We start from the raw sequence: 25623 nt of genomic DNA, 5'->3' as shown, positions 1-25623 counted from the left end.
TCCCGCGGTCCCCTACCCTGGCGGTCTCGGACCGCCAGGGTAGGAATGACCCCCTTAGAGTCTGTACCCAAAGAAGTTTCCAGAGGGAGACTCGGATGTACTGCCCTGATTGTCCTTTTAAGCCTGGGCCTTCTGTGGCCGGCTGTTTTAGAAGTTACCACACCCAAAAGGATTATTGTTTATTATTTAGTCTGAGCTTTTGTGTTTGTAGTTTTGTACTTGTCATTAGTCAGTGTTTCCCTTTTTGTTAAGATAAAAGTGATGGCGTTGTGCAAGGAGTGGCGCTTCTCTGGCGGTGTCTGTGAAGTGGCGCTTGCCTGGCAGTGTGCAAGGAGAGGTGTGTGTCTGGTGGTGTGCGTGGAGTGGTGATTGGCTGACGGTCTGTGGACTGGCGTTTGGCTGGCCGTGTGCATGGAGTGGCACATGGCTGGCAGTGTGCGTGGAGTGGCGACTTGCTGGCAGTGTGAGTGGAGTGGCGCTTTGCTGGTGATGTAAATAGTGACTTGCTGTTGGCCACTACAACACACTGCTAGCCAAATGCCAGTCCACAGACTCGTCAGCTGGTGTGATTGCTGTGTCAGGCATGTGGGCGTATGAAAGTTATGGGCCCTTGAATGGTGCTGTCTGTTGATGTGAGTGTTGTAATTTGCTGGGCCCGCAGATGGTGGAGTGAATGGTCTTGTGCATGTCACATATGAAAGGTGTGTGAATGGACTGTAAAGCGATTGGTGCCTTGACGTGGCTTTACAGTTCACAAGCTGTGAGTCATTGGTTCAGTTTTTTGGCATTTCAGTTATTAAAAGTGAATTTCATTTATGTGAAATCTTTTTTTTATAAAACTTGATCTACTAAACCATCACTCACCCTCGTGCCAAATTCAACCAGTATGTGTGGTAAAAATGAAAAGTCCTGCTCCACTGTAATCAGGCGTCGAAGCACACCCGTGACATGCTTGGTGTCTTGGGTGGGACTTCGATGATGAAGCATGCCACCAACTATGTTGGTGGGTGAGGGGTCTTTTTAACAAAACCTAAGGGTGTTTCCTTTCACAATTTTAGTTTTTGGATTATCACAGAAGTAAGAATCTTGGTCGTGTGCTTGCTTCTTCTCTAGGGAAAAGGTACCCACTCTAGATTAGTGTAAAAAACTTGACACCTGTTGGAGTCCATGGATCTGTGTCTTGCATGGACCCCCCAACATTTTCTTGCCCAGACTCCTCTGCAAACCTCAAAATTTGCTTTCAAAAATCACATTTTCCTCACTTCTTTGTAGGATCACCATGCAGGCATAAATTTCCTACCACCCAGTGTTCCCCCCAGCCTCCCAACTAAATGATACCTCACTTGTGTTTGTTCCCCAAAGCAGAGTCAGCCTAAAAATGTATTAAACAATTGTGCTTATCAACTCGCTGTTATATCCCCTTAATCTCTACATGTATTTGGCCCTTCCCTGTTGCAGGCACCTGGGCCACTCACACAAGTGAGGTACCATTTTTATCAGGAGACTTGGGGGAATGCTGGGTAGAAGGAAGTTTGTAGCTACCCTCAGATTCCAGACCTCTCCATCACCAAAATGTGAGTAAAAAGTGTTTTTTTGTCACATTTTGAGGTTTGCAAAGGATTCTGGATAACAGAACCTGGTGAGAGCCCCACAAGTCACACCAATCTGGATTTGCCTAGGTGTCTAGTTGTCTAAAATGTATATGTTTTCTAGGTTACCCTATGTGCCAGCTGAGCTAGATGCCAAAATCCACAGCTAGGCACTTTGCCAAAAACAGGGCAGTTTTGTTTGGGAAAATGTGATGTGTCAACGTTGCATTTATGGGTGTTTCCTGTCATGGGCACTAGGCCTACCCACACAAGTGAAGTAACACTTTTATCAGGAGACTTGGGGGAGTGGTGGGTAGAAGGAAATTTGTGGCTCCCCTCATATTCTAGACCTTTCCATCACCGAAATGTGAGAAAAAAGTGTTTTTTTTGGCCACATTTTGAGGTTTGCAAAGGATTCTGGGTATCAGAACCTGGTAAGAGCCCCACAAGTCACCCCATTCTGGATTCCCCTAGGTTTCTAGTTTTCTAAAATGTATAGGTTTGCTAGGTTTCCCTGTGTGCCAGCTGAGCTGGAGGCCAAAATCCAGAGCTAGGCATGTTGCCAAAAACAAGTCTGTTTTCTTTGGGAAAATGTGATGTGTCCCCGTTGCGTTTAGGGGCATTTTCCATCGTAGGCACTAGGCCTAACCACACAAGTGAGGTACCATTTTTATCAGGGGAGTTGGGGGAATGCTGGGTGAAGGGAGTTTGTGGCTCCCTTCAAATTCCAGACCTTTCCATCACCGAACGTGAGGAAAAAGTGTTTTTGGACACATTTTGAGGTTTGCAAATGTCCCTGGGTAACAGAACCTGGTCAGAGCCCCACAAGTCACCCCATTCTGCATTCCCGTAGGTGTCTAGTGTTGTAAAATGAATAGGTTTGCTAGGTTTCCCTATGTGACGGCTGAGCTAGAGCCCAAAATCCACAGCTAGGCACTTTGCCAAAAACAGGTCAGTTTTCTTAGGGACACATTGGCCCTCATTCTGACCTTGGCGGGCGGCGGAGGCCGCCCGCCAAAGTCCCGCCGTCAGGTTACCGTTCCGCGGTCGAAAGACCGCGGCGGTAATTCTGACTTTCCCGCTGGGCTGGCGGGCGGTCGCCTTCAGACCGCCAGCCAGCCCAGCGGGAAAGAGGCTTCCACGATGAAGCCGGCTCGGAATCGAGCCGGCGGAGTGGAAGCTGTGCGACGGGTGCAGTTGCACCCGTCGCGTATTTCACTGTCTGCGCAGCAGACAGTGAAATACATGTAGGGGCCCTCTTACGGGGGCCCCTGCAATGCCCATGCCAGTGGCATGGGCACTGCAGGGGCCCCCAGGGGCCCCGCGACCCCCCCTACCGCCATCCGGATCTCGGCGGTCCGACCGCCGGGATCTGGATGGCGGTAGGGGGGGTCGGAATCCCCGCGGCGGTGCAGCAAGCTGCGCCGCCGCGGAGGATTCAATGGGGCCGCGGTACACTGGCGGGACCCCGCCAGTGGTGCCGGTCCGACCGCGGCTTTACCGCCGCGGTCGGAATCCCCATTGGAGCACCGCCGGCCTGTCGGCGGTGCTCCCGCGGTCCTCCGCCCTGGCGGTCAAAGACCGCCAGGGTCAGAATGACCACCATTGTGTTTAGGGGTATTTCCTATCACAGGCACTAGGCCTATCCACACAATTGAGGTACAATTTTTTTAAGAGACTTGGTGGAATGCTGGGTAGAAGGAAGTTTGTGGTTCCCCTCAGATTCCAGACCTTTCCATCACCAAAATGTGAGGGAAAAGTACTTTTTTACCACATTTTGAGGTTTGCAAATGACTCTGGGTAACAGAAACTAGTGAGAGCCCCACAAGTCACCCCATAATGAATTCCCCTAGGTATCTAGTTTTGTAAAATGTTTAGATTTGCTAGATTTCTCTACTTGTCGGCTGATCTAAAAGCCAAAATCCACAATTACACTTTACCAAAAAGCACTTTACCAAAAACAGGTCAGTTTTCTTTGGGAAAATGTGATGTGTCCACGTAGCGTTTAGGGGCGTTTCCTGTCGCAGCTCTAGGCCTATCCACACAAGTGAGGTACCATTTCTTCAAGAGACTTGGGGGAATGCTGGGTAGAAGGAAGTTTGTGGTTCCCCTCAGATTCCAGACCTTTCCATCATCGAAATGTGAGGGAAAAGTGTTTTTTTGCCACATTTTGAGGTTTGCAAAGGATTCTGGGTAACAGAAGCTTGTGAGAGCCCCACAAGTCACCCCATTCTGGATACCCCTAGGTGTCTAGTCTTCTAAAATCTATAGGTTTGCTAGGGTTCACCATGTGCCAGCTGAGCTAGAGGCAAAAATCCACAGCTAGGCACTTTGCCAGAAACAGGTCAGTTTTCTTTGGGAAAATGTGATGTGTCCACAATGCATTCAGGGTGTTTCCTGTCGCGGGCACTAGGCCTACCCACACAAGTGAAGTACCATTTTTATCAAGAGACTTGGGGGAGTGCTGGGTAGAAGGAAGATTGTGGCTCTCCTCAGATTCTAGTCCTTTGCATCACCGAGATGTGTGAAAAAAGTGTTCTTTGGCCACATTTTGAGGTTTGCTAAGGATTCTGGGTAACAGAACCTGGTGAGCGCCCCACAAATCACTCCATTCTGGATTCCCCTAGGTTTTTAGTTTTCGGAAATGTATAGGTTTGCTAGGCTTCCCTATGTGCCAGCTGATCTAGAGGTCAAAATCTACAGCTAGGCACTTTGCCAAAAACAGGTCTGTTTTCTTTGGGAAAATGTGATGTGTCCATGCTGCGTTTAGGGGTGTTTCCTGTCGTAGGCACAAGGTCTACCCACACAAGTGAGGTACCATTTTTATCAGGAGACTTGGGGGATTGGTGGATAGAAGGAAGTTTCTGGCTCCCCTCAGATTCCAGACCTTTCCATCACCGAAATGTGAGGGAAAAGGTTTTTTTTGCCACATTTTGAGGTTTGCAAATGACTCTAGGTAACAGAACCTGGTGAGAGCCCCACAAGTCACCCCGTTACAGATTCCCCTATGTATCTAGTTTTGTAAAATGTATAGATTTGCTAAATTTCCCTATGGGTCGTCTGAGCTAGATGCCAAAATCCACAGCTAGGCACTTTGCCAAAAACAGGTGAACCCCTAAGGTGTTGCATGTGAGGAGCCCCCTCCATTTCATTTTCCTCCATCTTGCATGGTAGGAAAGCAGCCAATCAGAAATAGAAAAGTGACCTCTTCCCACAGGAAGTAGTCTCATAGTGGGTGTAGCCACCCTAAGTTAGATGGCCCAATGACTACTAGTGGGAACTCCCTACTAAATGCCGTATTTAGTGGGAACCCCTAGACCTGCAGCTCAGATTTGATGGACACAAGAAGGCCAGCAGCAAAGCAACAAAGAAGACCCAAGGCTCAAGAACAGAAGTCCTGCTGCACAAAGAAATAGGTGCAAAACCCTGCCTGCTGCACCCAGGACTCGACAATCGCAGCTGAGGGGTTGACCGGACAACAGACGGACTCTACAAATCTCCAGAGGACCTCTAAGCTTCTGGAAATTGCTACAGACTTCCCTCCAGATTTAAGGCATCACTCCTTGCAACAAAGAAGCAGAAACCCATGAAGTCCAGTTCACTGACTGTCCGCTGACCAAACCCAGAAGTGTGCCAAGTTTGGTGGCAGTGTGACCTCCAGTGGCCGAATGTCGGACACCCAGAAGAAAAGTTCACTCCAGACTCTCTGAGGACCAGAGGCAAGCCCCAGTCGACAGACTTCAGGACACATAAGAACCACCCCCCAGAATGGCCCTGTTGACCTGCAATTGACCCTCAAAGTGGCATGCCTTCTGGTTCCAAGGGCACCTTTGTGAACAGCTCTTGGCTGACCTATCTGCTCTGCACCCTGCCTCCCTGGTCCCAGCACCAGAGAATCAGATGTGCTCTAAAGGTCCCTTACCCCTTGCAACCTCGACATTCCAAGGGAACCCACCATACTCACCTTGAAGTCCGCCTGTGCAGTGCATTTCCAAGTGGTCCCCCTCGCCTGGCCTGCACGAGCTCCAAGACTTTCAGCAGCTGATTCCGCTTGAACTGAGAAATGCCCAAACTTCTCCAGCTGGCCCACATGACCCCTCGATGACCTCGAACTAATAACAGAAGGAGACATTGGTAAACATATTGCCTGATTTTATATGTATTTTTAAAGTTTTATCCCATTGATTCCTATAGTGCATAATTACGCACAAAAGACTATTTTTGCTAAACTTTCAAAAATCATAACTTAAAAAGTACTTACCCGATTTTAATGATCTTGGTCTTAAAATTGTTTTTGTAAATTGGTCTTGAGTTATTCATTTGAGTGTGTGTCCACATTTATTGACACTGTGAATACATCCAGTGCTTAACACTTCTACAAGACTGGCCTAACTGCTCGACCAAGCTACCACAAAAATTAGAGCATTAGGTGATCTAATTTTTACCTCTGTAAACCAAGGCGGGGTTGCTCAGTCTCTCTACACAGTGCACATCATTTTTGTACCATAAATAGAGAGCTAGCCTCCTACAATGTTATGATGTTACGTTATATTGTCTTTTGCTATGCTGTGTTGTGCTATATTATGCCATGCAATGCTGTGCTATGCCATGGTTTGTTAGGCCGTGTTGTGTTATGTTATGTATGTTATGTATGTGTCACTGTCACAAAAGACGCAATGCTCCAGATCTGTAATTCTATTCTACAAACTATTGTTTCAGGTCTTATTTAAATTAAACCAACTGAAAAGAACCCGGACTACAACTCCCCGAATGTTCCCAAAGGCCAGAGTGCACTTGGACACTAACCTTAGACACCCTGGGTAAAGGTACAGAGCTCCTCCAGCGCCGCAAGGCATAATAATAGCGCAACTGGGATTACGGATGACACCATGTCTCAAGAGATTCAGTGCTCCAGTCCTATTTTTTTTGTTCAGCAACCGGTTGCTAAATGTGAGTTCACTTCTTCCCAATCTGCTAAAGCTACAGGACTCTCTTATTTACATTAACACTCTAATTTTTCAACATTGCTTGATCTCATTAGGTTTGGCGTGACAGCTTTTGGAGTCTCCAAGACCTATGGTTTACAATATAAAGAGACTGGACTCTGGGTTATCCCTCTTCAACCACTACTCTGAGACTTTCTCAATCATGGCAAAGATTAGCAAAGAAGAGAATCTCACTTCATGCTATCGGCGTTTTGCTGTATTATTCTCCAAGGTAGTGTTTCCATTGCAATACATGAGGGGCATTGTTTTCAGAATGTGGCAGGGACTATTAGCCGACTGCGGAACCTTTTTGAAAGGAAGATTTCACCCAGACAAGGGACACATTCTTTATTCATAAATGCTTGCTTACAATATGCATCTCAATACGAATTATTCAGCCGTCATTTTTCATTTTACAAGAAAATATTTTTGGGTTTAAAAGGAGAAAATAATTGATTTACTGAAAAAATCTAAATTGCAAGAATTACAGCATGTTTAGATAGAAATGAGGCTTATGTTTAAAGTAAATATTTAATTATGCAGGCTCTGTTGCTTTAAGTGCAGAAATACTCATTTGTAACTTCCATTAAAATACTCCAGTGAACAGCCTTCATCACTTCTCTGCAGGGTATTAATGTGCATCATGACAGCTACAACAAGTAAGGAGGAAGCCAGCTACAAAGTTCACATAATGCTGCGATTGATGGGCATCTTTCAGGCTTCAATGAACATTAAAGGAGCACATTTAATTTACTCGTTGAAAACTGATCTCTGAAACGTAATGTCAAACTCAACTTTGTACATTTGCTGATTGGTGGCTAAACTCAAAATCAGCACTTTTATGCGACATAATTAGAACCTTCTTTCAAGTGTCTTTTCCTCATTTTGTGATCCTTAAAAAATAACTTGATCGCAATCCTTGGGGACCCTGGATGATAAACTGCGCTTCATCAGAGTTCTTTAAATCTCACAGATAATTGACTTTTCTTTGTCAGTTTACTGACTTTTAAGTTGGAAGCATAGCAGCATAAGAGAGCACCTGTTATTTATTAGGTGGAACGCGAATGGATGTTTAAGACAGCATTATTAACTTGAAATGTCAGCTTGTGGTTTACTTTACACATTAAGGGACCCATGTAGGTGGCATTTTTGTGATCACAAAGGTCTGCTTTGTAGAATCAGAACGGCAAAAAGGCCTTCTCTTATGCACAAAACTATACTGCGATTCGGTAACATGTCACCATTCCAATTAACAAATCTGATTGGCATGTATTGTTTTGCAATCGAAATCCAGTCACAAAACAGTAATACTTTGCCGACTACAAATGTAGTGGTAAACCATTCTCAAAGGGAAAAGGGGTGCCCAAGGGATCCCTTCTACTTTGAGAATGTTGAGAGAAATGTACCACTGTCTACTCTTACAAAAATTGGGAACATTTTTATATTTTTTTAAACACATCTCATTGTCATTTATGTTAAACAGGCTGCACTTTCTATTTTTTTCAAGTCGGAGGCAGGCAGGCCACCATCCCCAGGCTGGCAAGGATTTCTAGTGAGTTGCAATTTGTGATTTGCATCATTAATAGTCTTGACGTAGCTCAAATTGCGATCCACTAGGAATCAGTATTTTGTGAACTGACCAATGTCCTAGCCAAATACTACACTGGGCGCAAAAATATTGGTCACTAATTGCGACCTGTATTTTAGACCTGTGCATTGTACATCTGGCCCTAAGTGTTTTCTAATGAAAGAAAACCTAAATATAGGCATGACTGTTAGCATTTATGCACATATATTTTTTATACAGTTGCATAGAACCCAAAACATTCTTATGATTCCACAGTTACCAAAGCGATTTACATAAAAAGTATGATGCGCCATACCATTCTCTTTAACCCATTGGGTGCCGAGGTCGAGCTGGTCTCACCCTTGGCCGCGGTTGCCGTGTGCCGAGGACGAGACCAGCTTGCCCTGCACCCGGTCCACGGGGGGAGTGCTAGCGCTCCCCCATGGGCCACCCGACCACACCCCGAAGTCAGGGATGGCAGGGGAAGTGCTTCCCCTCCTACCCCGACTCCCCGGGGATCTGATGACATCGGCACACTCACAGCTCACCAAAATCATCACATGCTGCCGGGCATGCGCTGGAAGCCATTTGTTCCAGCGCGTCGATCAGAGAGGACCCTTTTCAGGTGAGTCCTTCTCCTGGGGGGTGGTTGGGGAGGGAAACAGACACAGGGGGAAAGGAAAGAGTTTTTCCTTTTCCCCTGTGCCTGTTTTGAAAGGATTCCTGCTCCCTTTGGCAAGAGTTGCTGCCCTGGGGGCAAAAAAGTTTTCAATGTTTTGCCCTCCCCCCCCCCGGGGCTAGATCGGCCATTTTTTGCCCAATCTGGCCCATGGGGGTGGTCGAAACCCACTAGGTGCCAGGGATTGTTGTGTGTGTGAGTGTGTTTGTGTGTGTGTTTTTTTTTCTTGAGAGGACCCCTTGGGCAAGGGTTGCCCTCTCAAAGGTTGCACATGACTGTTGGCCATTTCTGCCCCTCTTGGGGGCAGATCGGCCTATTATTTTTAGGCCCATCTGCCCACAAATGGGGCAGAAACCACAAAGACACCAGGGTTTTTTTTAGTTTGTTTTTTTGTGAGGGGGTGACCCCTTGAGTAAGGGTCGCTCCCCAAAGGGGGTACACAACTGTTCACCCTTTCTACCCCTACTATTGTTAGGCCATCTTCCCCCAAGGGGGCAGAATCCACTAAAGTGCCAGGGATTGTTTTTCTTTCTGTTTTTTTGAGTGGGGGCCAGCCCTTTGGTCTAGGGTTGCCCCCCCCCTAAAAGGGGGCAGAAGCCACTAAGGCACCAGGGATTAGTTTGTTTTCTGTTTCCCTGGTGGGGGGTGGCCATTGGGCTAAGGTCATCCCCAAAAGGGGTACACAACTGTTGGCCAGTTCTGCACCCTTTGAGGGCAGATCGCCCTTTTATTTAGAAGCCACTAAGTCGCAAGGGAAATCTTCTAATTGTTTGGTGGTGGGTGTTTGTCACGTGCCAAAGTATTTGCATTTGTGATTGTATTGGTTTAGTTCTCCTTTTTGTTCTAGCTCAAAGTTTTGGCTTCCATTCTTATGACTCCTTGTGGTTTTGGGAGTGGTGGAACTGCAGTTTGCGTAGTAGCATGTTTTAGGTAAGAAAAAACAATTTACTCCAAATTAGTATTGTTGCCATGCATAAATTACATTTTTGTAAGTGGTGTACTAAATGCAAGATTGTGGGGGAAATTGTCCTTAGATTTGTGTACGATTATATTTGTGCTGTCTCATGTGTCATTTTCTTTTCTTTTTCCTTTTTAGTGGGATATCATTGGTGATTGCTGTGTCTGTGCTGAGTAGTTGCTGGTGAGTCTAGCTTTTTCAGGCATGTGAATGGTATAGTGTTTCAGTTCATAACTCTTTGTGATAAAGCCACACTTTGTTTATTACTTATTTTACACAGGGCTAGTTTTTGGCACATTTGTCAAGTTACACTTCTTAGAAAGGATCATGGCTAGCAGCAGGGTGAACGCTCAGCAGATTGTTGGTATGCTTTTTGAGTTGTCTTCTGACCAAGATTATTAGACTGACTCTGCATCTCAGGCAGAGGGCGAAATGCTAGATTCTGGCAGTGAATTTTCAGTCAGAGAGGAATCATCTGAATATGAAGCCACTCACAGTGCAGATGAAGTGTCAGTTGTGGAGGACAATGATGTGCCAACAGTGCAGCAGCCTGGGGCTGAACGGCTTCCCTTTGGAAGACCTGACCTCTGGAATGCTCCAAACATGGAGCAGCCAGAGTTGCCTGTCTTTGCTGGTCTCCCGGGGTGTACAGTGAATACAGAAAAAGTTTTACCTATCATTTTCTATCAGTTGTTTATGAATAATGTATTTTTGGAAGAGACTGTTGAGCAGACTAATCTGTGTGCTAAGCAGCACTTGAGGGACAACAGTGCTAGACTTAGGCCACACTCTAGAGCTACCCAGTGGATTCCCACAAATCTGGAAGATTTAAACATGTTCTTGGGTTTAACTTTTTTGATGGGTTTGATAAAGATGCCGTCCCTGTCTTCATATTGGTCTACTAGTCCCTTGATTGCAACAGCTATATTTCCTGCAACCATGGGTCATAATCACTATTTGCTTCTTCTTCTGATGCTGCATTTTGTGGATAATGCTTTAGCCATGCCACAAGATCACCTTTATTCTGACCATCTTTTTAAGATTAGGCATGTCCTTGATCATTTTGTAGATTTTTTCAGAGGTCTATGTCCCAGGCAAAGAAATAGCTGTGGACGAGTCTTTTGTCCTGTTCAAGGGTCATTTGGTTTTTAGGCAGTGCATTCCTAGCAAGAGGGCACGGTATGGAATTAGAATGTATATGCTGTCTGAAAGTAGTACAGGTTATGTTTATAATTTCTGGATCTACACTGGTAGGGATTCCAGTATTGACCCCCCTGGTTGTCTGCCCACTTTTGAAGTTAGTGAACAAATTGGGTGGGAACTTGGTAGAAGACTATTTAACAAAGGTCACCATTTGTACGTAGATAACTTCTACACTGGAGTGCAATTGTTCAGGGAATTGTTCAGAGTGGTCACTGTTGCTTGTGGCACAATCCGCTCTAACAAGAAAGGCTATCCAAGGGAGCTTGTCTGTAAAAAACCTGAGAGGGGACAGTGCAGTGCCTTGCATAACGATGAGCTGCTAGCTCTGAAATTTGCAGGCAGGAGGGATGTGTACATGCTGACTACCATCCATGATGAGCATACTTCCCCTGTGACTGTTTGGAGTCAGGTTGCTGAAGTGTGCGAATCTGTGTGCATTTTAGATTATAATAAGCACTAGGGTGGTGTAGGTAGAGTTGGAACCTTACACTGCTTTTCGTAAGTCTTACATTTGGTATAATAAGTTAGCAATTAATCTTTTCCATTTGGCAACTTTTAATGCTTGGCTGGCAGTGTGCATGGAGTGGCACATGGCTGGCTGTGTGCGTGGAGTGGCGATTCGCTGGTGGTGTGAGTGGAGTGGCGTTTGGCTGGCGGTGTAAATAGTGACTTGCTGTTGGCCACTACAACACACTGCTAGCCAAATGTCAGTCCACAGACTCGTCAGCTGGTGTGATTGCTGTGTCAGGCATGTGGGCGTATGAAAGTGTTGAGCCCTTGAATGGCGCTGTATGTTGATGAGAGTGTTGTAATGTTCTAGGCCTGCTGATGGCGGCGTGAATGGTCTTGTGCATGTCACATATGAAAGGTGTGTGAATAGACTGTAAGGCGATTGGTGCCTTGATGTGGCTTTACAGCTCACGAGCTGTGAGTCATTGGTTCAGTTTTTTGGCTTTTCAGTTATTAACAGTGAATTTCATTTATGTGAAATCTCTTGTTAATAAAATTTGATCTACTGAACCACCACTCACCGTTGTGCCAAAACCAACCAGTATGTGTGGTAATAATGAAAAAAACCTGCTCCGCTGTAATCATGCATCGCAGCACACCCGTGACATGCTTAGTGTCTCAGGTGGGACCTCGATGATGAGCATGCCACCAACTATGTTGGTGGGTGAGGGATCTTCTTAACATAACCTAAGGGCGTTTCTTTTCACAATTTTAGTTTTTGGATTACCACAGAAGTAAGAATCTTGGTAGTGTGCTTGCTTCTTCTCTAGAGAAAAAGTACCAATTCTAGATTAGTGTGAAAACTGGAAACATGTTGGAGTCTGTGGAGCTGTGGCTTGCATGGTTCCACCATTTTCTTGCCCGGACTCCTCTGCAAACCTGCTTAAAAAACTCACATTTTCCTCACTTTTCTTTGTAGGCTCACTGTGCCGGCATAAATTTCCTACCACGCAGTGTTCCCCTGAGTCTCCCAAGTAAAATGATACCTCACTTGTGTGTGTTCCCCAAAGCAGAGTCAACCTAAAAATGTTTTAAAAAATTGTGCTTCTCAACTTGCTGTGATATCCCCTTAATCGCTACATGTGTTTGGCCCTTCCATGTTGTACGCACCTGGGCCACCCACACAAGTGAGGTACTATTTTTATCAGGAGACTTGAGGGAATGCTGAGAAGATAGACGTTTGTGGCTCCCCTCAGATACCAGACAGTTCCATCACTGAAATGTGAGTAAAAGGTGTTTTTTTGTCACATTTTGAGGTTTGCAAAGGATTCTGGGTAACAGAACCTGGTGAGAGACTTAAAAGTCACACCATTCTGGATTTCCCTAGATTTCTAGTTTTCTAAAATGTGTAGGTTTGCTAGGTTTCCCTATGTGCCAGCTGAGCTACAGGCCAAAATCCACAGCTAGGCACTTTTCCAAAAACAGGTCAGTTATCTTTGGGAAAATGTGATGAGTCCACGTTGCATTTAAGGGCGTTTCCTATTGCGGGCACTAGGCCTACCCACACAAATAAGGTACCATTTTATCAGAAGAGTTGGGGGAATGCTAGGTAGAAGGAGGTTTGTGGCTCCCCTCAGATTCCAGACCTTTCCATCACTGAAATGTGAGGAAAAAGAGTTTGTGGCCACATTTTGAGGTTTGGAATGGTTCCTGGGTAACAGAACCTGGTCAGAGCCCAAGAAGTCATCCTATTCTGGATTCCTGTAGGTGTCTAGTTTTGTAAAATGTATAGGTTTGCTAGGTTTCACTATGTGCCGGCTGGGCTAGAGGCCAAAATCCACAGCCAGGCACTTTGCCAAAAACAGGTCAGTTTTCTTTGGGAAAATGCAATGTGTCCACATTGTGTTTAGGGGCATTTCCTGTCACAGGCACTAGGCCTACCCACACAAGTGAGGTACCATTTTTATTAGGGGACTTAGGGGAATGCTGTGTAGAAGAAAGTTTGTTTCTCCCCTCAGATTCCAGACCTTTCCATCACCCAAATGAGAGGGGAAAGTATATTTTGGCCACATTTTTAGGTTTGAAAAGGACTCTGGGTAACAGAACCTGGTGAGAGCCCCACAATTCACACCATTCAGCATTCCTCTAGGTGTCTAGTTTTCTAAAATGTATAGGTTTTCTAGGTTTCCTTATGTGCCGGCTGATTTAGATGCCACAATCCACAGCTAGGCACTTTGCCAAAAACAGGTCTGTTTTCTTTGGGAAAATGTGGTGTGTCAAGGTTGTGTTTAGGGGCATTTCCTGTCATGGGCACTAGGCCTACCGACACAAGTGAGGTAACATTTTTATCAGGAGACTTAGGGGAATGCTGTGTAAAAGAAAGTTTGTTTCTCGTCTCCCTAGACCTTTCCATCACCGAATTGTGAGAAAAGGGTTTTGTTGGCCACATTTTGAGGTTTTCAAAGGATTCTGGGTAACAGAACCTGGTGAGAGCCCCATAAGTCACTCCATTCTGGATTCCCCTAGGTGTCTAGTTTTCTAAAATGTATAGGTTTGCTAGGTTTCCCTATGTGCCGGGTGAGCTAGAGGTCAAAATCCACAGCTAGGCACTTTGCCAAAAACAGGTCAGTTTTCTTTGGGAAAATGCAATGTGTCCACATTGTGTTTAGGGGCATTTCCTGTCACATGCACTAGGCCTACCCACACAAGTGAGGTACAATTTTTATCAGGAGACTTACGGGAATGCTGGGTAGAAGAAAGTTTGTGGCTTCCCTCAGATTCCAGAACTTTCCATCACCCATATGTGAGGGGAAGTGTTTTTGCCACATTTTGAGATTTGAAAAGGACTCTGGGTAACATAACCTGGTGAGAGCCCCAGAAGTCACCCCATTCTGGATTTCCCCTATGTATCTAGTTTTGTAAAATTTATAGATTTGCTAGATTTCCCTATGTGTCGGCTGATCTAGATGCCAAAATCCACAGCTAAGCACTTTGCCAAAAAAAGGTCAGTTTTCTTTGGGAAAATGTGATGTGTCCTCTTTGCGTTCAGAGGCGTTTCCTGTCACAACTCAAGGCCTACCTACACAAGTAAGGTACCATTTGTTTCAAGGGACTTGGGGGAATGCTGGGTAGAAGGAAGTTTGTGGCTCCTCTCAGATTCCAGAACTTTCCATCTCCGAAATGTGAGGGAAAAAGGGTTTTTTTGGCCACATTTTGAGGTTTGCAGAGGATTCTGGGTAACTGAACCTGGTGATAGCCCACAAGTCACCCCATTCTGCATTACCCTAGGTGTCTAGTTTTCTAAAATGTATAGGCACTTTGCCAAGAACAGGTCAGTTTTCATTGGGAAAATGTGATGTGTCCATGATGCGTTTAGGGCGTTTCCTGTTGCAGGCACTAGGCCTACTCACACAAGTGAAGTACCATTTTTATCAGGAGACTTGGGGGAGTGCTGGGTAGAAGGAAAGTTGTGACTCCCTTCAGATTCTAGACATTACCATCACCGAAATGTGAGAAAAATGTTTTTTTGGGCCACATTTTAAGGTTTGCAAAGGATTCTGGGTGCCAGAACTTGGTGAGAGCCCCACAAGTCACTCCATTCTGGATTTCACTACGTGTCTAGTTTTCAGAAATGTATAGGTTTGCTAGGTTTCCCTATGTGCTGGCTGAGCTAGAGGCGAAAATCCCCAGCTAGGCACTTTCGCAAAAACACGTCAGATTTCAATGTAAAAATGTGATGTGTCCATGTTTTGTTTTGGGGCATTTCATGTTGTGAGCACTATGCCTACCCACACAAGTGAGGTACCATTTTTATTGGGAGACTTGGGGGAACACAGAATAGAACAGCAAGTGTTATTGCCCTTTGTCTTTCTCTTCATGTTTTCCTTCCAAATGTAAGGCAGTGTGTAAAAAAGACGTGACCTTGAGAAATGCCCTGTAATTCACATGGCAGTATGGGGACCCCCCGAATTCAGAGAAGTACAAATAACCACTGCTTCTCAACACCTTATCCTGTGCAGATTTTGGAAATACAAAGGTTTCCTTGATACCTATTTTTGACTCTTTATATTTTACCAAATGAATTGTTGTATGCCCAGTATACAACGAAAACCCATTGCAAAGTGCAGCTCATTTATTTGGCTCTGGGTACCTAGGGTTCTTGATGAACCTACAAGCCCTATATATCCCCACAACCAGAAGAGTCCTGCAGATGTAACAGTATATTGCTTTTGAAAATCTTACATTGCCGGTAAAAGTTACAGAGTAAAACATGGAGGAAAACCTTGCAGGATCTAGACAAATCACCCCTTGCTGAATTCAGACTTTTGTCTACTTTTCAGAAATGTTTAGCTGTCCGGGATTCACCCTTGGTTTCACACCCATTTTTTCACTAAGTGGAAGGAGGATGAAAGCACAAAAATAGTAAAAATGGGGTATGTCCCAGTAAAATGCCAAAATTGTGTAGAAAAATGTGGTTTTCTGATTCAAGTCTGTGTGTTCCTGAAAGCTGGGAAGATGGTGATTGTAGCACCACAAACTCTTTGTTGATGCCATTTTCAGGGGGAAAAACACATGCTTTCTTCTGAAGCACTTGCTTCCATGTTTTGCAAAAAACAAAATTTGAGCTGTGTTTTTGGTAATTTATTTTTCTCCTCTAGGGGAACCCACAAACTCTGGGTACCCTTAGAAACTGTAGGATGTTGGGAAACAAAGACACACACTTGATGTGGATAGCTTATGTGGACAGAAAGTTATGAGGGCATTAGCGTGAACTGCCCCAAATAGCCAAAAAGAAAGGCTCAGCACAGGAGGGGAAAAAGGCCTGGCAGCAAAGGGGTTAAACATCTACTTAGCTAAAATCACATATTTCATCTCTTCATCACTGTACTTTCATGCCCAGTAATAATGTAGCATCTGCATTACCAGTGTCAACGACAAAGCTTGTGCTGTCTATTTTAGGACTAATAAGAATGGCATTTGTGTAAACAGAAATTCAAGATTTCTAGTCTTAGCAGCATGAAAGACAGCAATACGGCTCTTTGGGTGCTGCAGACGTGCGAGTGGACCCTAGTGTTCTGTTTGGAACTCTTAAGCAGGGGTCCACTTTCTGTCATTCAGATGGAAACATTCCTCTTTTAGACTTAATGCAAGAAATTGAGAATAAATGCTATTCCTTCAAAGACTGACAAACGAATTGACAACTACCAATCTTATGTCAAATGTACAATGAAAACCACATACACAGCCATCGTTACATCTATGCATCCATTCAGCATCCACGTGTCTGCTGCACCCAAATGTGTGATATCTTATGGCATAAATGTGTGCACCTTGGAGTGATCTCTGTGTGTGGGTGACTGCAAGTGTTTTCGGTTTGTGCACCCAAACACATCACACAGAAAGATAACAAACAACACAGAGGCACCAATTCACAAAAGCATTTATGAGTAGAGGAAGTAGCGCTACAGGAGTACCCTTTATGGAGTCTTATTTGCCTTTGGAATTGGCCTCAAATCATCCAGCTCCCTATTTACAAAAGTGCAGAGTGCACAGTCCTTTCTATTTGCACTAACTGTAATGAACATGTCTCCAATATCTCAATTTTATTCCCATTTTAGATGATTTGGGGATAATTCCTAAGGGCTTGTAAGTATACGGAAGTACTAATTTACGCACTCCTAAATGCCTTTGTGAAAAAGTTAAAGACTTAAAGTAAGTCAGACGGATTGCCTTAACCAATGCTATTGAAAGGAAACAAAAAAAACAGATTTTCTTTGTTCGGAACAGTAATTTCAATCCCCTATTACAGGCGAAACCAAGTAGTGAGTAAAGTCCATTACACTTTTGTGAACTTGAATTGCTAAAATGTAGCCCTCATGACTCATTTTTTATGAAATGTTTCGTTCTAACAGCACAAGACTGGCACAGGACTGAGGATTGAGGCCCAGGATCGGAAGTATGTGGTTGACATTAATTTCAGGGTATTGGAACATCAGACCCCAGTTAACTGAACAGAAAATTCGGCAAAATCACACTTGAAAAGGGAGCAGAGCAGTACCCAGCTCCGGCCTAACGCACTTCCAAGGCAAGCGGTGAGAATGTAATTCTTCTACTTTCAGTAAACACCCTTTCCTTTCCTCTTCCGCACTCCTCCCTCATCATACCAACACCCCTCCCCCCCCCCCCCCCCCCCCCCCTCGCACCAGCCCCTTTGTGCGCAGTTACGAGCAGGTTGTAAAGGAGACTGGTAAATCCGATGCTATTGTGAATTCTACCCAGAGTGAGCAGAATCCGGATTGGAAAATCTTTGTCCACAGAGTTCTTCCCTATTGTGCTGGGTTAAACGTAGTAGGATGAAATGTGTGCAGAGAAACTAGCAGAATTGTAAATTTGGCCACCCGGTGTCTGTCCATATTTCCTTCAAACTCTTCTTTGAGAGGGTCTTAATATAGCAATACAAGAAGGTGGAGAATGTTGAAAGGAAGGACTGATGTGTATTTGCATAGTTGCTAGTGAGGACTTTGTGCTGGAATAGTGGAGTAAGGAGCCACTGGGCAAGGCATTGGTGCATTGAGAGAGCTGCTCAAATGGCAACACTGATTAAATACCAAGAAGAGGAGGCTGCTGGATCAAGCTAGCTCATATTAGAGAAGAAAACTAAATGGGGAATCACAGCCTATTGGCCACAAGTTAGCGACATTCAGTTTTAGTGAATTCCTAAAATGGTAATGGCCATTTTCCTCAAAGATCTTTACTAAGTTAGATAGATATCAACTCGGTGTGGATGGCACTAGCTAGTCCTATGCTGAAAGACGTTGCTGCAGAAATGGCGAATGACTTTGTCACATGTCTAGCTCGCGCTAATAGCACTATACTCATCGTATGCCTAAACTGCTACATTTGAGACAAGCAGTTTTGGAGTGTCCCATAAAGAAGAACTGTTCTCCACCTAAACCTTGGGAACCACTCAGAGTTCACTACTTCTTTTTATGCAGATCTATCTATCTATCTATCTATCTATCTATCTATCTATCTATCTATCTATCTATCTATCTATCTATCTATCTATCTATCTATCTATCTCTCTCTCTCTACTGGTGGTCGCCAGTAGGTAGTTATAGTTATGACCATTTTTCCATAGACAGAGCATTTTTTGTACTGCCAATAACTTGAGGGCTGTTTGACGACTCTTCACAAAATTTTTCAAAACTTATATACTTTAGTCAGTTCAGCTGCTGTCTTGAAAGTTTTCAGGTGATCTGTCAAGCGGGGGCAGAGAAAAAGGGGGGCCCCAAAACACTTTTTACCTATTCTACCTCAATGGGATTTTTCAAGTTTTTGAACATGGCTACAGACCAAACCGCTCAATGGAATTATACCATATTTGGTAGAATGCTGGCTCTTGGTCCAGAAAGCGAGTTTAAAAAATATAGTTATCTAGGAACGTGAATCCTCCGCTGATCCAGCTGTCCCTGTGCTGATTGGCTGCCAGCACTTCAACAAGGAAGTGTTGGCAGCCATACTGGGACTTAGCTTCAGCCGAGTCCCGCGAAAAAAGTGAAAAAAGGGGCCAGGGTAGGGTTACTATGAGCACCTTGGCTTGGCCTCAGGGTCCACTAGGGACCCTGCTATGGACAAAAATAATTTTTAAATGTTGGGAAAATCCCAACGTTAAAAATAAATAGGTGATTTCCCACCCTTTTTGGTTCCAGGGGCATTGGGAGTTTAAATTAGAGGGGGTGCCCGGGGTCCCCATTGTAAGGCTTCTACTATCCCCACAGACCACTACCTCTCCAGGGCAATCACAAAGAAAAATGCAGGGGAGACAAACATCTTCCTGGGGCAAAACAATGATTTAATGATTAGAGGCCTGATTACGGGTTTGGGAGTCGGAAATCCAGACCACCAGAACTGAGGTGAGGAGACCATCATCGAGGTGGCGGTCTACCCACCAACCCTTTCCCACTGCGCTGACAGGTAGGAACCAAGTTTTAAGCCTGTCAGCCCAGTGGGAAAGGTGCGGCAGCATTGTTCCCGGCTCATAATTGAGCCGGCAGCAATGCTTCTGCAAACAGGGTGCACCAACAACCTTGAAATGTGCACTGTCTGTACAGTAGACAGTGTGCATGTCAAGGTTGCTGGGCAGGGAGACCGCGGCATTGCCCATGTTATGGCCCCTTGCACTTTTTCTTTGCCAGCCTTTTCGTGGCAGTCAGACCGCCAGGAAAAAGCTGGTGGAGTACAAAGTTGTAATCAGCAGGCTGGTGCTGAGTTCAGTGGCACCCTGGCTGATTACAACCAGGACCGCTATCAGCCTGTCGGGATCTTGGCAGGTTGGTGGGTCTGCCTGCCAACCTCATAATGTGACGGTCGGACCGCCACATCCATGGTGTTCTGACTGCCACCGTGAGGCTGGGGGTCTTAAGACCATCAGCCTCGAAATAGGGCCCATAATGATTTAATGTGGGAGGGGATCTATGCCCTCCCAACAGAGCCCCAGGGACTGCCACCACCAGAGGCAAAGTTTCAACTGAATGTGGGGGACCCTCCACAGCCTAGGGGACCACCACCTCCCCGGGGCAAAGATTCAGTTGCATGCAGGGGCTGTGCGGCTCCCCTGCAGCCCCATGGACCTCCACCTCCCCGGGGCTACAATAAAAGAATGAAGGGGTTCCATTGCGGACCCCCGGCCCTGGGGACCACCACCTGCCCAGGGCAAATGCAATGTTGGGGGAGCCAACCTAGTGGTGCCATACCTGGCCCTGGGGACCGCCCCCCCAGGGCCGGCTCCTGCTATGTCCCGGTCCATAATGTAACAAGAACTTGCACCTTCGCCATACACTGCTACTTGCCCTACAATTTACAGCACTCGTGACATCTTTGATAACATCATTGATAATTTCACTGTAAAATCTGCAGTAAAATTATTGACCAGATAACTGCACATGGCGGGTGCAATTCTTGTTACTTTAGGGCATGAGTAGTAGTTCCTTGAAGTAACTCTAACAATAACTACTGAATTTCTCTGGTTTTGTGCGAGTAAATTCAGAACATAACTATAATTCCCCTGTAAGCTTTGTTTTTTTAGTGAATTTCTGAGGTCTTTTTAATTCTATAATGTCCCTGTAAGCTTTGTTTTTTCAGTGAATATATATACATATCAATAGGAAGAGCATTTTTTGGTTTTCTATCAACTTTGGCTCCATTGGACGAATCATCACAAAACTTTAAAAAAAAATCATCTATCTCAGCTCCTTTCCAGAAAGTTTCAGGGTGATCCATCAAGCAAGGGCTGATAAAAACGCAATTTCCTAGTCAAAATTGTAACATTCATTGTTATTGAATTATAACTAAAATACTAATAATAACTGTATGCATCACTTTCAATATTTATTATTACATAACAAAAATACAAGTAGGTGGGATTTTTTTATTTTATTTAAACTTCAGAAAAGTAATTTTCATTTAATTTATTACAATTAAATTAATCCCAGGTTTAATTCAAAATTAAGTTACTGGTTTGACGCTTTGTGCTAATCATTTATTGTACATTTAAAATAAATATACAATATTAATTGACATTAATATTAACCAGAAACGTATTGATCCAATTAGTTTTGAGTTTAACAAACTTTTTTTTATATTTTCCTCTACTTCCTAAAGGGAGACCCCATAGTCTGAATGGAAAATTAACAAACGTTATCAAACTTGGCAAAATATTTTGATGGTAAATATTACTGTAAATTATTTTTTAGATTTTTTTTTAGATTTTTAGATTTTTTTAATTTAACTTATTTTGTAGGTTTAAATTATAGAATAAATTCCAACGTAAAGTAAAACAAATGTTATCATTTACTTATAATCATTAAAAGTGACGTAATCAATTTACTTAGAATTAATTTAATGTTATTTAATTAAAAGTTAGTTACTTTATTTTTTAAATTGAAAAAGGTTGTTAAAATACTTGATAGCTAAATCATTTTGAGTAGGAAAATTGAACAGCAATACTGCAAAAGTGACTGAATGGAATTACACCATATTTGGCAGAAAGCTAGATCTTTGTCCAGAAAGCATGTTGTCTGTGATTTAGTGTAAATCTGTTCAGCGGTATTTGAGAAATTAAGGTTAATAAACTTTGTGTAGCTAGATGGTTGGGTTTGCGTGAGTCTTGAGATCACGCAACTTCAAATAATAGATCCATCTGATTTTCCAAGGGTTTTTCCCCCATCCGAACACCAGCTGAAATTTGCGCTCTGATTGGGTGGCTCGAACATTAAGAAAAATATTGCAGCAGCAATTTCAGGACTCTGGGACTCGATCATCGTGTCCTGAATATTTAAAAAAGCAGGATAGGGAGTACTCTGACACCCTGGACTCTGTCAGGGGGAGGAGGGTTGTTCCAGAGGGACCCCCTGAGGCCAAATTAAAAAAAATATGTTGGTTTTTTTTGGTTATCCATGTGGGTTTCCTATGGGAGCAAAGGGAGCTGTGCTGGCTTTCGCAGGACTGGATTTTTGTTTTGTTGTTTAAAAAGGGGGTACGGGCCTTAGTGTCTGCTGTGGGTTGCCACTAATAGGCAAAGGCTGTGTGCTGAGGAATGGCATTGGGACTCAATCAGCTATGAGTCCTATAGAGTTAGGATGCGTGTATCCTAACCACTTATGTCAGATTTTGATTGTTAACCCCCCAACCCTGAGCCAATGCGGGAAACCAATTGGTGGCCCCAACTTTTCTCCCAGGTTGCAGCCAGCCAATCAGGGCCTTGCTTTCTCCCCGGATCCACAGATCCCTGTGAGTGGAACCACAAGGGATCTGCGTCCCTTGATAGCTATATTTCTTTCCTTTAATAGCTCGCAAAACAACTGAATAGATTTACACCAAATTACACAAAGCTCTCTTTCGGGACCAAGATCTAGCTTTCTGCCAAATTTGGTGTAATTCCGTCCAACGGATCAGGCTGTAGTCATGTCTAACATCCATATGGGAAATTGCATAAGGAAAATGTGTTTTGGGGCCCTCCTCTTCCTCTGCCCCCACTTTGCAAATCACCATGAAACTTTGTAAGACAGCAGCAGAAGTGATTGCATACTAGGTTTGAAAATTTCTTGGAGAATTGTCAAACAGCACTAAAGTTATAGGCAAAATAAAACAGCTTTTCCCCTGATTACGAGTTTGGCGGACGAAAAACACCCGTCTGTCAAGACTCCTGACAGGGTGGCTACTACTGTATTGGTGACCTCCCCACCAGCCCCAATATGACTGTCCCGCTGGGCTGACAGGCAGAAACCAAGGCTTCCGCCGGTCAGCCCAGGGGAAAGTGGCAGCAGCATTGTCGCTGGCTTGTAATAGAGTCAGCAGAAATGTTGCTACCCCCAGGGGGCACCAGCACAGCAGACAATGCGCATTGCTAGGGTGCTTGGTAGAGGGACCCTTCACTACCCATGCCCTAGGCGTGGGCAGTGCAGGGACCCCTCTGTGGTGAAATTGACATGAAAAGGTTGGAGAACCAGGTTGTCATTAGCAGGGCGGCGCTGAGGTCAGCGCTGTTATGACTGATTGCAACTTGCACCCCCGTCAGCCCATCAGGATCCAAAGATCCTGGCGGAGATGGTGGTAGGTTGGCGGGGCTGCCCGCCAACCTCGTAATGTGGCAGTTGGACTGCCACAACTGTGGTGGTCTGACAGCCACTGCGAGTGTGGTGTTTCGAGGATATAGATAGATAGATAGATAGATAGATAGATAGATAGATAGATAGATAGATAGATAGATAGATAGATAGATAGATATAATATATATATATAAAATACATATAACTCCTGTTCATCCTGCTCATCCCCTTAGTAGCTTGGCACAAGCAGTCAGGCTTATCTCAGAGGCAATGTGTAAAGTATTTGTACCCACACGCACAGTAATACAGTGAAAACATTACAAAATGGACACAACACAGGTTTATCTAAATCAAACGAGACCAAAACAACAAAAATCCAACATACGCAAGTAAAGTTATGATTTTTTAAGTTACAAAGAGTCTTAGTCCATAGAAACAATGGATGCGTAGATGCTACACAAAGTACCTGGTTTGCATCAAAAATAAAGCCGCATGGGCTAACGTGCGTTGGAAAAGTCAGCGATGCGTCGATTCCTTACATGCAAGTGAGGCTGTGCATCGTTTCTTCTCTGGTCGGGTAGGAGATGTGTAATTTTTCACTCCTGCAAGAGAGCCTTGCGTCGATTTCCAGACAGGCAGCCTCGGGTCTGCACAGTTTCACATTGATGTTGACGACAAGCGGAAATGTGTGCGAAATCCAGCCACACGGTAATGAGGAACTGCGCTGCTTGGGATTTCAGCACCCACTTGCGGTGTTGCGTCACTTCTCCAGCCGTGCTGTAGGTGATGCCTCGATTTCCCAGCTGCAATGCAGGTGGTGCGTCGATTTCTCAGACGTGATGCAGGTGGTGCATCATTTTTACAGCCACATTGCAGATGGTGCGTCAAAGTTTTCCCTGCACAGCTCCTGTGCGTGGATTTCGGTCTTGGTTCCACTAGCATCTCCTTTCAAGTGCCCAGGGACTGGAGTAGGCATCACTTGGCAGGGTAAGAGTCTCAGCAAGAGAGTTCAGCTGATGGCAGAGGAAGTCTTTGATGGCCCTGACACTTCAGAACAGGGGGCAAGCTCAGTCTAAGCCCGTGGAGACATGTCACAAGTAGGAATATTCCACAAAGTCCAGTCTTTGTCCTCTTTCGGGAAGAAGCAGCAACTGCAGGCCAACCTGGTAAAGCTCAGTCACAGGCAAAGGTGCAGTACTTCTCCTCCAGCTTTTCTCTTTGGCAGAGGTTCCTCTTGACACCAAATAATCTAAACGTCTGGGGTTTTGGGTCCACTACGTATACCCCTTTCTGCCTTTAAAGTAGGAAAACTTCAAGGGAAAATCTCTGCTGTTTACAAGATACTGCCTTGCCCAGGCCTGGCCCCAGACACACACCAGGGGTTGGAGACTGCATTCTGTGAGGACAAGCACAGCCTTTCCATGGGTAGGTGTCAGTTGCTCCCTCCCCACAATAGCCCAGTAGGATCATCAGGATATGCAAGCTACACCCCAACTCCCTTTGTGTCGCTGTGTAGAGGGAATTCAAAACAGCCCAACTGTCAGTCTGACCCAGACCTGGAATACACAAGCAGGCAGAGGTACAGAGTGGTTAAGCAAGAAAATGCTGACTTTCTAAAAGGGGTGTTTTCAAACTAACAATCTAAGAATCAACTTTACCAAAAGATATATTTTTTAATTGTAAGTTTGGAGACCCTAAACTCCACATCTCTGTCTGCTTCCAATGGGAAACTGTACTTAAAAGATATTTAAAGGCAGTCTCCATGTTAACCTATGAGAGAGATAGGCCTTGCAGCAGATTAAACCAAACTTGGCAGTATTTCATTGTCAGGACCCGTAAAACACATCAGTACATGTCCTACCTTTAACATACACTGCACCTTGCCCCTGTGGCTACCTAGGGCCTACCTTTGGGATGCCTTACATGTACAAATAGGGAAGGTTTGGTTGGCAGGTCGAATTGGCAGTTTAAAACTGCACACACAGACACTGCAGTGGCAGGTCTGGGCAATGTTTACAGGGCTACTCATGTGGGTGGAACAATTAGTGCTGCAGGCCCGCTAGTAGCATATGATTTACAGGCCCTGGGCACCTCTAGTGCATTTTACTAGGGCCTTACTAGTAAATCAAATATGTCAATCATGAAAAACCAATTCCACATACAGTTTACACAAAGAACACTTGCATTTTAGCACTGGTCAGCAGTGGTAAAGTGCCCAGATTACCAAAAGCCAGCAAAAACAAAGTCCAGCCCACAGTCACAACACAGGAAGCAGAGAAAAAAAGAAAGGGGAGACTACACCAAGGATGTCAGGTCTAACACATATATGTATATATATATATATATATATATATATATTCACTAAAAAAATAAAAGGTTACAGGGACGTTATAGTTAGGTTCACTTGTTAAATGTACCTAGGCTCACTTGTTAAATGTACCAGGCCACAGAAATTCACCTGTTATAGTTAGAGTTGTCTCAAGTAACTATAACTCCTGCCCTAAGGTAACTATAACTTGTGCCATCGCCATGCACAATTATCTGATCAATACTTTTACTGCAGATGTTACAGTGACATTATCA

General features: G+C 44.5%; 1 protein-coding gene across 2 annotated transcripts in view; it reads right to left on the bottom strand.

Annotated features, from left to right (window-relative positions):
• The window catches only part of ENOX1 (ecto-NOX disulfide-thiol exchanger 1), a 2146160-nt gene that overhangs the window by 426953 nt on the left and 1693584 nt on the right, over positions 1-25623 (bottom strand). The window lies entirely within an intron of this gene.

This window comes from Pleurodeles waltl, chromosome 8 (assembly GCF_031143425.1).
Source record: "Pleurodeles waltl isolate 20211129_DDA chromosome 8, aPleWal1.hap1.20221129, whole genome shotgun sequence".
Classification (NCBI taxonomy): Eukaryota; Metazoa; Chordata; class Amphibia; order Caudata; family Salamandridae; genus Pleurodeles; species Pleurodeles waltl.
Note: the sequence above shows the minus strand (reverse complement) of the source record. Positions and strands in the feature narration are given on the sequence as shown.